This window comes from Pteropus medius, unplaced genomic scaffold (genome assembly GCF_902729225.1).
Source record: "Pteropus medius unplaced genomic scaffold, Ma_sr-lr_union100, whole genome shotgun sequence".
Classification (NCBI taxonomy): Eukaryota; Metazoa; Chordata; class Mammalia; order Chiroptera; family Pteropodidae; genus Pteropus; species Pteropus medius.
The window spans coordinates 1,746,129-1,759,808 of NW_024348242.1; positions in this window are offsets into that span (position 1 = coordinate 1,746,129).

Below are 13,680 nucleotides of genomic sequence, written 5' to 3' on the forward strand. Positions count from 1 at the left end.
TGCCCTCTGAAATGGGGTCGCTCTCCAGCAGCCACTTTCAGTGCTGGAGTCCCCAGAAGTTTCAGGCCCATGTGGTCTTCCATCTCGAAAGAGAGAGATGCTCTTCCTGGCAGTTCCATTAAATGCCCAGGAACCGGGTCTCGCTGGCTCAGGACTGAGTCGTGGGTCCATCCCTGAACCAACCACGGTGGCCCTGAAGACGCAATCTTCTGATCGGTCGGGCAGGAGTCACACGACCCCTTCGGGGGTGAGTTCAGTGTGGAAGGGCTTTGCAAATGGAGAGAAGGGAGCCGTGGCCGGGCCGAGACGAGGGGGAGCCAGGTGTCCCCGCCTCTTCGCTGTGGGGGGCGGGTCTAGGCTTTGTTTACTGAGATGGCTTATCAGCGAGCTGGCTTTTTCGATGTAAAAAGCATTCTCGTAAGTTGGAAAAAACAAAGATATTTCGCCTGGGCCTGAAACCTCCCTGTCGCCCTGCGCCCTGCAAACTGGGTCGGCTGACGCAAGGGTGATTTCAGCTTCTCGAAGACGAAGGGGTCTTCCTCCTTAGCTGTTCCAGCTGACCGCCTTTCTTCCAAACACAAATTCTATCTACAGTGTGAGTGTCTTCCTTGGCCACACCTTCCCACCCGCCTGCAGCCTCCTTCCCCTCCTTGGGCCACCCACCCCGAACACCCGAGTCTTGCCGTCTACCCTCTCTTTTGAAACTTGCTCTCGTCTAAGTAACCGTGAGCTGGAAAGGTTCACAAAGCTGGACAGCAGTGGTCACAAGACTTACACAGCAGCCATTACAGCCTGAGACGTTGTCCCTGTCCCCCCAACCATACGCACAGCACCTGGCGTGTACCAGATAACCAAATGTGGCCATCTCAGCCCCTTCAGTGACGCCCTCGAGAAGCTACTCTGGGTGTCGGTGTCCCCAAACGAGCCTTAGGGATCCGACTTTCTGTTCTTGGGACAGTAATGGGGACGAGGGGTCCGCAGGCCAGGTTCTTGTCTGCAACTTGTCCCCGATGGGACAACTGAAGTCAGACTTCTAGGGGAAAGCCAGACCCCACCTAGGCGTGCCTGTGGGGGACGAGCTGTGACACGCAGGGCCCCGGGGAGAGGCCGCGCTCAGGAGCAAATTCTGCCACGTCACCCCCAGTCTGAAACGCAGCCGTGAGCCACACGCCTTTCCCGACACACCTCTCTCTGCTCCCCAGATTGTCATTAACCGACAGAAAGCATCACATCTCGCAGCAACGAAGTGACCTTGCGGAGGGTTTTCTGGGTTGGTGGGAGAGAGGGCCCGTGCCAGGTGGCTTCTCCCTCAGGTCCCCAGGGGTCCCCCACTAAGCAGTCGGAAGCAGCGGACCAGGGCTGGGGCGGAGCAACCGGTGCGGTGGCTGCAGCTGGTCCTTGACGCACAGCTGGCCCACCGGCCGGTGGTCAGATGCGGAGACGAGGTGGCTTCCTAACCTCGCAAGTCCTTGAACTTAAACGATTCTTCCTTCCGTCTGGATAGCTGGGTGTCAGACACAGACACCCCTGTATGAGGAATTAATCGCTTTAAACCAGGATGCCTCGGGGCCCGGGTGGACGCCAATATATTCCAGGGAAGGGTGACTGACTTCCACCTATTACTTCTGACGTGGTTCAGCAAGGTTGGCTGTCATTTACTCAGCAGGCCTGGGGGAGGTGGCACACAGGACTGGGGACTGGGAAAGGCGGCAGGAAAAAATGCCTCAGCTGACGTCCCCCATTACGAATGAGCATATCCTTTCCTGGAAACGACGAAAGGGCTTTGCTGAAATACTCACGATTTCGCAGAACCTCAAAACAAAGTAGAGATGATTAAATTCAGCCCGTTCGATACTTGCTCAGAGCAAAAGAAAATAGTCTGGTTGAAATAAGATGAAAGACGAAAGACGAAGGGATGAGCGAGACTGACTTTGGTGAGTTGAAAGCAGAGACTCGAAGAGTCCTTTGCACACCCACGTTCCCAGCAGCACCGTTCACAGAAGCCAGAAGGCGGGGGCGCCCCAACTGTCCGTCAACAGATGAATGAATAGGCAAAATGCACCATATACCGACAACGGACTATTATCCAGCCGTAGAAAGGAATATTTGACATGCGCCGCCCAGGGCGGACCTCGAAAACATTAGCAGAAGACGGCGGGTTCAGAAGGACCATATTGCACGATCCCACGTACACGCGATACCTGGGCAGGCGAGTTCTCGGGGACAGAAGGTATAATAGGAGTTACAGGGGCCGCGGGGGTCGGGGGAGTGGGGAGTCGCTCCTTGGCGGCACGAAGGTTTTGTTGGGGACGATGAAAACGGCTGGGGTGCGGACGGCGGTGCTGGCTGTCCAGCCTCGCGGCGGTCGTGCCCCCCGGGCCGCGTGCTGGTCAGCGCTTCGATGGCGGGCAGCACGTCTGCAAAATTATAGGGAGCGGAAAATTTCAAAAGGGACGGTTGGGCTCCGTTTCTGTCCCTCGCGGTTTTTTAGTGCAAGACACGGACACTCATTTAGGCCGTTTTTGTTCTTTCTTTTCTGACGGAGGGACAGTAAGGTCCCCAGCCTGGGCGCTCGTGTGTGTCCGCTGGGCCTGCCACAGCTTTATCAACAGGGTCGCGGTCTGTGTGCTTGTTAGATCACCTTTCCGCGTCCCCCCGAAGGACAAGTTATTGACGTAATTAACATACGTATAAATGATATGTAATGTAATATTATGTATTATTTAATAATAAAACGTAGGTAATATGTATATATACTCTATTCATATAACTTATTAGAGAAGAGACAGTGTAGCACATGTACAGATAGGAGACTGTGTGTATGTTTGTGTGTGTGTGTGTGTGTGTGTGTGTGCGTGCGCACGCGTACATACAAAACTTGACAATGCCTAACTCTTAGAGCTCAGCCGAGCACTGAGGTTTTGCATGAGGGACCGTGGGCCTGTGGCAGGCCATGCAGCTGTTTCAACCATTCACTCCTGCCCCCGCCTTGACACCAGTCCCCACGGCAGAGTGACACGGGCCGCCCCTGCCATCAGATGTGGCCACAGCCGCCTGCACACCTGTGGGCCCGGGGGGCCATCAGAGCCTCATCTGATGGGGCGGACTGTCCTCGGAGGGCTGATCTATTGTCTTCCCTCTGAGCCATGGGCCAGAACAACTTAGAAGAGACGTTATGGCTGGATGGCTCCCTGGGGGCAGCCCAGTCCCCGGTCGCCAGGTCAGGGCAGGCTGGGGTTCGTTCAGAAGTGGCATGGACAGCACAGGTGTGCCCAACCATCACGTCTGCAGCAGGCCGGCCCCTCCATTCACTGTGACCTCCCCTGACATTGCCAGCTGAGACAATGATGATGTCTCGCAGAAAACACTCGGCCGTAGTCCGCAGGGTGGGGACCGCACTCACGCGGCTGTCGAGAAAGCCTGGGCCGGCATGCGCCACCCACCAGCACCCCGCTGCCGGGCTGCACCCCTCTTTGGCGCGCCTTCACCCTCCTGCTTAGCTGACCTCAACCCCGCCCCACGGGGAAGGAAGATCCAGGAGAGAAACGGCTGAGCTTAGCCGCCGGGTCCCCCACATCCAGTCCCTCTGCCTCCTGGAGCGCAGCTAACCCGCATTTCCCAATGTCCCTTGCAGGTAAGGACAGCAAACACCTGGGTCTGGCCGGTGGCACACGAGTGGCAGCGATGCAGGCCGGGGGAGGCCTGGCCCTTGGAAGCTTCGAGACAGATCGCTCTTTCCCCGTCCACCAGCTGAGCGAAATAGGCGTGGGCGGGGGAGGGGACAAACGCACAAGATGGGAAGAGCCTGGGTCCCCACATCACCACGCGGGAGGAAGCCCTGTGCACTCACGCCCTGAACTATTTCATAAGCAAGAAACACACCGTGGGAAGCTGCCGTTCGCATCAGTTAAGCTGGCCTGGCCCAGCCTGGCCCCTGCTCACCTCCTAGGCGTCCTCGGTGGGTCAGCCGGGAACCCCTCCCGTCACCTGAGCCGGCTCACACGTGACATGCCCCTTCCCTTATTCGGCAAACACTGCAGGTACTCACAGCTAGATGAGCAGGTGTCGAGCAGCACTTGGTGCCAGGCACGGTGACGGGGACGAACAGACAGACAAGGTGTCTGCAAAGACCACGGTGGCTTGCTGTCTGTCCCCAGGAGCGTGTGGCCAGGTGGGGAGCAGCCAGACCGTCGTCAACTCACCCAATTCTACCAGAAGGTGACACAATCAACCACGTGGTCCCCAGGGAGCAAAGGCCACCTGGTTTCTCCTGCCCCCACGTGAGCACGGGAGGGCAGCTTCCTCTCACACCACGAGTGCCTGGTGCTGGCATTCTGTGGGCTTACACGTCCTCTGAGCCCACCTTGGGGCGTTGTCATGCTGAACCAAAAGCAGGGATGTCACGGGCCATCCCCTGGTCACACGTCCTCAAGGGACAGGGCTGAGAAGCAAATCTGGGTGCTGAGCCTGCTTTCTCGGGCTTCTGGGTTCTGTCCACGGAAGACACTCATCACCCTCACCTCATCCCCACACGCAGGACGCTCCGGCCCCGTCCCCTCCTAGCCGGCGGCATCTTCTGCACAGGTGGGGGCAGACAGACCTCATCCTTCTCATGCCGGTGGCCTCGGGATTCAACAACCAGTTACCGGCTGCTTTCTCGTTACGCAGTGACCGGTTTCTTTCAAAAGTCCAGCTGTGCTGGGAAAAGGGGTTCGAAGGGCACAGGGGACAAAACGTGACACCCAGTGGCTTCTTTATGAACAAGCATGTTTCGAGCGCTGCCCTGTGCCAGGTGCTGCTCACGTCGCTGGGGGGCCAGCGGCGAGCCGCGAGTATAGATTCTCACGGAACTTACACGCTAGTGGAGAGAGAGAATAAACACACACAAGCATGTGTGTGTGTGTGTGTGTGTGTGTGACAGAGCGAGCGAGAGACAGAGAGAGAGAATGAATTTCACAGAAGGTAAAAGTTTAGAAATATTTCACAGAGGACATTTTTTTACAAGCTGGTTTTAAAATCTCAACAATACCATTACACAGACTTTTATCGACTTGTATAGAATTGTATCTCCAGGTAACTTTTATAAATATTTAAGCAACTTCCCCATTTGGAAAATGATTTACAAACATATTTGTCCTGCGGTGTAACTTTTTAAAACAAAGTTATCATTCGTATTTCGAATATTAAAACATTTGAAATAACGAGGCCTAGGAGGCCTTCCTCCGGAAGGTAGCCGGGGCGCCGTCACGCAGGGAGCGTTCGAAGGGGAGGCGTCACGAAGGCACCGACGGAAGTGACGTCTGAGGCTGATGACATCTCAGGGAAGAGGGAGCCGCGAAAGGCCGGAGAAGCGAAGAACCAAGGGGTCCGCTCTGCGGAGCTCCTGGGGGCGAAGCGTGCACCTTCCACCGCCCCTTTCCCCCGGAGAGCCCCGACCGACGATCGGCGATCTCGACGAGCCCGGGTCCATCCGGGGGTTCCGTCTTGAGCGCTGGGAGCGAAGAAGCGTCACACAGGGCCCAGCGGCCGCGTGTGTTACGGAGAAGTCATCGCGAGGAGCAGAGGAAGGGGTTTTCTCAGACGCCGGCCACGTTAAGGCGCCTCGCCTTGCCGGGCCGAGCAACAGAAGGGACATCGTGTTGCGAGGGGGCGAGGGGTCACGTTCCAGAATGAGAACATCCTTAAGTGACACGTGGACTCTCGTGTCCGGGAAGAAGGGAGGCCATTAAATGCGAACACAAGAGCTCATCGTAGCGACAGCACGAGACCTATCTGAGGGTCGTCAGACGAGGCGCTGAGAACCTGCAAAATTCTCTGCTTGCCACTACTGTTTCCCTCGATAAACAGGGAGCGAATGGCTTGGGGGACTTTAAATGGATGGCTGGGCTGCGAGAGGGTCCATCCAGTGGGCATGGCGGCTGTTTCCCCGGCCACAGTCGCCTGCCTGGGTGGAGCCAGGGTTAGGGTTTTCCGGGTGAAATGAACACATGGCAAGCCGAGGGACAAGCAGGGGCCAGGAGGAGGCTCGCTTCCCACGGTGCGGTATCGACATTGACAACTCGCGAGTTAATTAGCCCCAAGCTCCAGGCACGTGTAAGCGACGCCCTACCTGACACATCAGAGCTATGCAGGAGGCGCCTCTACCTCATCCTGACCAGGCAGACCCGGTATCGGTGCTCAATCTCCCTTCTCCCTCCCCCGTGCGTGTTCAGCTGCATAGACAAAAACAAAACAACAGCCACAGGAACACGACAGGCTCTGGTCTCTCGTGTGGAAGGAGCTAAGTGGTAGGTGGCCCGGACCTGGCATGGCACCTCCACACAGTTGTCAGGGACCCAAGCTTCTTCTGCCTCAAGGTCGCCAAATGAACCCTGGAGCTCCAGCTTTCACATACATTCCAAGCCCCAAGGAGGAGGAAGCGGAGGAAGGTAAAAGGTACACTCCTTTTGGGGCGCTCCCTTTCAGAGATCTTCCTGTAAGCCCCTCCCAAAAGCTGCCACTTTTATCTGATTGGTCAGGACTTCGTCACATGGTCAAACCTAGCTGCAAGGGAAGCTGGAACGCATGGACTTTTATCTGCGTCAACGGCCATCCCTCAGAGAGCCGAGGTTCTGCGGCCGAGGGGGCAGAAGGGGCGGAGGGGGCAGAAGGGTGGGCAGCGGCAGTCTCGGCCACACATCCAGAAAGGCTTCCCCGTCCCATAAATGGCGCCACAGCCCACCCAGTCACTCGAGCCACAGTCACAGAAAGCCCCCCGACTACTCACTTTCCTACATCCTCCGTATGTTTTAACGGCACGTCCCATCAGCTCTACCTCCAAAACGTACCTCCAATCTGACCCCTTCTCCCTGTCCCTGCTGTCACCCTACCCAAGCCACTGCCCAGCTGCACCTGCTCAGCTCTCCTACAATCCGCTCTAACGGCAGCAACCCCCGGCCGCGTCACTCCCCACTTAAAACTCTCTAGTTTGGGGTTGAAAACCATCGCCGTCAAGGCCCTCCACGACCTGAGACCCCATGAGATCTCAGCTCGTCTGCGACCTCCATTCACTTCGCCCGGCACCCCAATTTCCCTTCCATCCCAGGGTTTGGGCACTTACTCTCCGTCTACTTGGCAGCTCTGTCTCTAGCTGTTGGCTTGCCTGTGTCCTCATCACTCCATCTCAATGTAAGCACCCTCTCTACAGAAATGTCTTCTCTGATCACCCCAGACTGACACATCTTGCCTTCGAGCCCCGGTTTATGTCTTTGCCACACGTATCGCCACCTGGGATTACCTTTTTGATTTGTCTGCTGGTTTATAGTTTGACTCTGCCCACTAGAATGTAGCCCCCATGAGGGCAGGGAGCTGTACGTGCCCCAACGTCTGCGACCGTGTCTGACCCATAATAAGTGCGCGGATGCCTGGGTGAGTCCCATTTCAGCCAAACCCGGATGAGATCGGCATGGGCTGCAGCGGGAGGTGTGGACTGGGCCTGGGGACGACAGCCGAGGATCCACTGTGAGAAGCAAACCGCGAAAAGACGAACTCGCAAATCAATTAAGGGCAAAGGAGGAGGCCATGGATCTGAGAGCGTGCTGCCCCGCCATGCACTGGGGCACCCAGATAGAGCTGTCACCTTTCTCGCAGGTGGCTTCTGTCCAACCCAAAAGAGCTGAAGAAAGAGGGATACTTCCCAGAATGACGAAATCACACTGGACAACTTAATGAAACATTTTTGCTTCCCGCTGAGGCATTAAATAGTTGGTTTCCACATGGACGCTTCCATCGCTGTGACAAGCCCTTGACTAACTGTTTCTTTGTTTTCATGGAAATGCTATGGGTGAAAAAGATTAACCGGGAAGCTTTTTCCCCAACGGCAGCCTTGTCTTCGGGCTTCGCTGCTCACCAGTGAAGACTCGGCCAGAGGCACAGAGACAAGAAAGTCTAAAGATAGATGATGCCTTCGCATCCAGTTACAATAAGATATTAATGACGTGGCTTTGAGGTGACTTGAGTTATAAATCGCTCATAGAGAAAGAAGGGCTGTTGTCCTTTTTCCCCATGGAGTTCACCTGCCATTCACCTGGAAAAATAAAGCCTCTCTATAGAGAGATTCCAATTCTTGTAACTAGGTTATTAAATAATGAAAGTCTCGGCGAGCTCAGAGGTAATCCACGTTCGGCAAATTTGGCCCTCCCGGGCCGGCCTTTGGGTCTTTGGATCACCCCGGCCACCTTCAAATGGGGGCCGGCGTCCCGAAGGTCGGAAATTAATCCACTGAGCTCGCTCACTACCAAAGACCGCGGTTTTACGCGGAAGGGTCTTGACACACGGCTGATAAACTGACCGTCACAAAACGGCTCATTTCAGCCGGGTTGAGGAGCACGTGGGCCAGACTGATCCTTTAAACCCCAGGCCATACTTGAGTGCAAAATGACTCTAAACCTTCCCCCTAAACACCCTCGCAGATTAAAGTCACGGGCCGGCCTGGGCATGAAATGAGCACGTCAACTTTCAATGCCATGGCAGCAAATTTAAAGGGTGCCCTACTTAGCAGTCCAGCTCCCGCGGGCTATCATTTTATTAACTGCTTCTGGGAAAACCAAAATACAGCCTTACGCCAGAAGCCCATAAAATACTTAAACAAAACACGGGTTTAGCTTTCCGTGAAGATTTCGGGACTTTTTTTTTAAAAAAGAAATAGCTCCAGTAAGACACAGAAAACAGAGAGTGAGATTTCCTTCATTGGATGCCATGCTCTCAACTAGTCCATCCCAGAAATACGCATGAGCACCTCACATCAGTATTTCGTATTTGGATCTAGTGGGGAATGGAGAAATCGTCACAGAAGGAGGAAGAAGTCAAAGCTTAGTGATTGCTTTTTTTTCTGCTTTATTTCCTTAGTTATTTCTAAAATATCACGCTCAACCTACACACACAAAAAAAATAATGCCAGTTTGGAAAAACTGGAAAGCCACGGGAAAATGCATAAGAAAATAAATATTCAGAAAAAAGAAACAGAGAGTAAATAGGAGCCTAACTTCGTCACCCAAATACCTGCGAACGTGACGAGTTCTGGTTTCTGCAGATAGTTTTATGCGGAGATGATTCTGCCTACGTTTTTTTAAAAACGTGCTACAGCGACCGTTTCCTGGTCGAGCCGTGTCACTTATCAGAGAATCTCTAAAGGCTGCACGCTATTCCACGTTGTGACTACACAGTCACTTAACTAATCAGTCATGTCTGGATATTTGCATTGCCTGAAATCTTCGGTCCTCATAATTAACACTGGGACGGATCTGCCTTCTCCATAAACCGTTTTAATCATCCCTGATTCTGTCCTTGGGGTAAATTCCTGAAAGTGAACTTGCTAGATCGAGGATTATATTTACATATTTGGTTTTATATGTACTTGTCCATAACAATTTTTTAACTGCAGATAAATGTCAATTAGAATCAATGAAGTTAATAAATAATAATATATTTAAATATTTGGTTATATATAGATACCATTTTAAAGATAATTTCTCATTATATTTCATAACATTGATTTTGTTTTAATTCTGGGTCATTTTAATTTTTATTATTTTATTCCTAAATTCTGAAATCACATTTATAAAATTATATTTAGAAATTTACGAATTATCTTAATTTATAAATGATAACATATGCATTGATTATATATTATATGAATTTAAATAAACATTTAAATATACATATATTCAGTGTATATATTCAACAGGGCCAGTGGCAAGTGAAGTCTTAGTCCAGGGAGACACTCTGTGCTCTGAGCTGCATTATACGAACATATATATATGTAACGAAATATTCCTAAGGAAAGTTTGCACCAGTTACACGCCCACGAGCAGCTCCCTGCAATTGGGTGATTCTGAAAGCGCCCACCTATTTAATAGGTGCTCCGGTGCCCTCCCTTCTTCCGTGGGGCCAGCCTTCTAATTCCGCAGGGCAGAGAGCGAGGGCTCTGGCTCATCCCGTGGGGACCTGGAGCAAAACGCCCCGAGCCCCCCTCTTTAACGAGCCCCCTCCTGGAGGAGTGCGGCTAATTGCCCGGGAGGCCACACGCACAGACGCTCGCAGCAGATGAGTGAGCAGCGGCCCACGAGCTCTGCTAACTCTGGGGTGCCGAACACAGGGGCCCCGGGCTGGCACCTCAGGTCGGCCGCCCATGACGCGTGCTGGTGTCGCAGGCTGAATTGGGCCCCAAAGGTACGACCCCTCGGAACCTCAGAGCATGGCCCTGTTGCAAGAGGCACCTTTGCACACGCAGCTCAGGTGTGGCTCTCAAGATGAGGTCAACCTGGATGAGGGCGAGCCCTCAATCCACCGATGAGCGTCCCTTCAGGGGACAGGAAAGTGACACAGGGCCTCAGTCTGCTCAGTCGGTCTCAGTCTGACAAAATGCCGCAGGCTGGGGACTTAAACGACAGGAATTATTTTGCTCACCGTTTTGGAGCCGCAAGTCCAAAATGAAGGAGCCACCAGGGCTGGTGTCTGGTGAGGCTTCTCTTCCTCACAAACGGCCGCCATCTGGCTGTGACCTCACGTGGCTTGGCCGCTGCAGTGAGTGAAGAGTGAGCTCTGGTGTCTCTTCCCTATGAGGACTCGGGCCCTGTTGGAGGAGGCCCCGCCTCCGTGACCTCAATTAACCTCCATGACCTCAATTAACCTCCGTCACCTCCTTAAGGCCCCACCTGCGAACGCGGTCCCGGTGTTAGGGCTTCGCCATAGGAATTTTAGGGGGACGCAACTCCGCTCACAGCGTGTAGGAACACAAGAGACGGGCATCTGAAGGTGAGGCCGAGACTAGAGTGACGTTGCCACAAGCCAAGGGACACTCGGAACCAGCAGAGGCTGGACCAGGCAAGGCAGGTGTGCCTCCTGGAGACCTTGCGGGGAGCGAGGTCCTACCAGCACCTCGATGTTGGACTCCCTGCCTCCAGGGACATGTTTATCTGGAACTGGGCAGATTAAGCTTTTCGCTGTCCAGCAGGATGAGGGCAAATATTCACAGTGCATTTCAGAACAGACACCACACAGAGCACGTCTTCCTCTGCTGCTCCCATGTCACCTGGGACCAGCCTCGAGGCCACCAGCCTCGAACAGCTCCATGGGGTTGGGGGCTTCGGAGCTGTGCCCAGGTCACCGCCCTCCGTCCACTTCCCAGGAGGGACGGAGGAGGGGAGGCAGGGCAGACATGCCTGAGCCACCTGTATCCAGGCTGCAGGCTTCAGTCCCAAGCCTGTCCCTCCCCCAGCCTGTGGACCCGAAGCCTCAGCGATTTGCTGTCCAATCTGATCATCCGAGCACAGACACGATGCCTGAGGTCCCTGAGGACTCGGCTTCCAATACCTCTAGACTTGCGTTTTGGACGTTGGATGTTAAAACCTTCCTCTCTCAAAAACGCCTGCTTTGCAATTCAGAAGCTTCCATTCTCAAGACTGGTTTCCTCTCTCATGAAATTCAAAAGCTGCTCGGAATCTCAGAGCCGAGGATTTCACTCTTTTACGATCTGAATTTCACTGAGGCGATGCCCATCTCCACCCCTTAAAAAGTAAGCTCAGAATTGTCTAATTTTCATAGAGAATAGTGTGTGTGTGCGCGCGCGCGTGCGCACGCACGTGCAAAAAATATGCTTATCAGTTAATATGCTGGAATGTTCTTCCGCCGTCGAGAAATAGGAAAAAAATTGCATAACGGCAGTATCGTGGTTTACGGGGTTGATCCTAGCAATAGCTATTCCCAGGCAACCAAAAAATATTCCGAAAAGAAGAAAAGTCTTATTGCATTGAAGATCTAATGACGAAAATTTCAGCTCTCTACTACTTACCCACAAATAACAATTCTTGTAACTATGTGACTCATTCAGAATAAATGTGCTCATATGAAAACTGATCGTTCTGATGGGGAGAAAAATATTTTTCTCTCTTTGAAGCTTCTGAGTCTGAGGCAAGCGACCTGGGGAGAAGGTTTACTTCATACGCGCAGGGCAGCCTCCGAGAAATGACCCGGGGACTCACAGACCCCCTTCGAAAGGAGAAATACGATTATGCAGCAGTGACAAGACAAACGGACAGGTTCTGAGCCTCCAGGGACCCTAAAGTGGAGGGGCAGATGCTTAGGGACGAATGGAGATAAAGGTTGCTGAGTGAAGTTCGCTCCTCGCTCCCGAGGCTGATTTTCCATCCTCTCCGTGGCCCTAAAGCGCCCCAGGGAAGGGGACTGACGGCGGACTCATTTCTCAGGGGCGTCTGCTCTTAGATGGGGCTGTGCAAAGGCTTCTTTCCGCCTCTGTTGATTGTCAGTGGTCTTCGGCTCAAAATCATCCATGGGCCAAAGTGGTGAATTTGGGGGCCACATGGTCTGATCCCTTCCAGGTCCCTCTGGCCTGGTCGAACGCTTGTCTAACCCACGTGCCAACTACATTCCTTAGTGCGCAGCTGACAACTGACTGCACAGGATGTGGGGACGGCCACACGTAGTGTTGGGGGGGAGTGGGGGAGAGAGAGAGAGAGAGAGCGAGCGAGCTCCGTAACCGGCCCAGCTGCGACTCAGAACCTCAGTCTCCTCACCTGTAAAATTATGGGGCTGTTGCAAAGGTTATTTGAGATGGTGCAGGTAAACGCGGCCGAATAAGAAACCAACGCCGGCTTAGTAAAGCGAGATTTTACAGGAGTCTTGAAGATTCCTACAGCAGGGAGCACGCTCTGACCGTAAGGTCGGCGAGCATCTCCCGGGCTGAGGCGGAGGGGAGTTTTAATCTCGTAGGGAGTAAGCGAGGCTACAAAGAGCAGGTGCGGGGGGTGAGATGAGCGGCAGAGACGGACCAGGAGGTGGGAGGATGCTCGACCCCGAGCGCACCTGCTCCCCCCCGAGCGCACCTGCTCCCCGGCTACGGGGCCGGGGCCGTGACGGGCCAGCCATCCGCTGGCTCCGCCTGGACCAGGGCCCGGGTGAGAGGGCTTCAGCAAGGTCTGATTAACAAGCCTTTTGAGATGATTGATCACTGGGGAAAGCAGGTTAGCTGCTCGCTGATGAGACACAGACTGGGAATTTGGAGGGTCTACGGCCCTGGCCGTGGTAAACCTGGGACGCTGTGAGTCCCCCTAAGTCACGTGGGAAAGGGAGGTGCTTTGCGAACAACACTCTCCCTGAACAGAAATCTCTCCTGTTTTCTGGGCACACCGGGCTGGGGCAAAGTTCACCGTTGCCAGCACCGAGCTGGGCGCCTGGCACAGAGAGTTCAGTTAATGCTTGCTCTTACCCACCGACCCGGAGGAGCGACACCATTTTAAGTCACACGCGCAGCTGCTTTTTCAATCACCTTGTGTCTTACAGTTGCTTATATGCCCACGGAGCCTCTGGATGCAGGGAGCAGAGAGACCGAAGCCTTCTTAGCAAACGGAAATCGAGCTGATACTTAGGCTGCGTAAGCGGCTTTCCAGCTCTTTCTAAGACTGAGGAGTCCGCACCAAATACCCAGGCAGAAGGCTCGCCGCCGGGTAGTGCTCGGCCCTGGCTCTCCAGAGTCTCACAAACACCTGGTCATAAACCTCGCTGATGTGGAGAAATACTTAGCACATTTTTCTATCAGATGCCGAAGAAGAAAATCCATTTTAAATGAAGCTAACCTCTTGTAATAGCCGAGGCTTTGTGAAGCACACAGAGTGATTTCGAGGG